At 32.7% G+C, this 486-nt stretch overlaps 1 protein-coding gene across 1 annotated transcript in view; it reads right to left on the reverse strand.

Annotated features, from left to right (window-relative positions):
- LOC119594343 overlaps positions 1 to 486 on the reverse strand; it is a 12,569-nt gene that overhangs the window by 8,520 nt on the left and 3,563 nt on the right. The window lies entirely within an intron of this gene.

Below are 486 nucleotides of genomic sequence, written 5' to 3' on the forward strand. Positions count from 1 at the left end.
GGTAATATAGAGTAAAAGAAAAAAAAAAGACATTTGCAGGATAAAGAATGACCGAATGGACGTTATACTGAAATAAACTGTGCTTAATGATGTGAGGAAATTAATTACAATTATGGGAAATGAGGCTCAGTTTTGAGACTACGTAATTCAATATTTGGGAAAAGGTTTATGATGTGAAGAGCATGTATATGTGATATGCTGGGACCGATTCTATGATATGCGGAGTTACATAATCAGGACTATATCGTTTCTGGTATGATGGGATATACATGGGATATAATATCTGATGAGATATTGGTAAAAAAGAAGAAAAAAAAAAGTTATTATCTCATATTAAAATTGTGATTTTTGGTGTAAGCTTCTGATATATTGTAATTTTCAGAGTGCAATAAAGCAAAGGAAATTACACACAGCGTGCAGTGTGAAGATAATAAAACACAACCCCACACACACACACACACACACATAGTCTCACAATTGCACAAT

The sequence above is a fragment of the Penaeus monodon genome, chromosome 33 (genome assembly GCF_015228065.2).
Source record: "Penaeus monodon isolate SGIC_2016 chromosome 33, NSTDA_Pmon_1, whole genome shotgun sequence".
In the NCBI taxonomy this organism is placed as follows: domain Eukaryota; kingdom Metazoa; phylum Arthropoda; class Malacostraca; order Decapoda; family Penaeidae; genus Penaeus; species Penaeus monodon.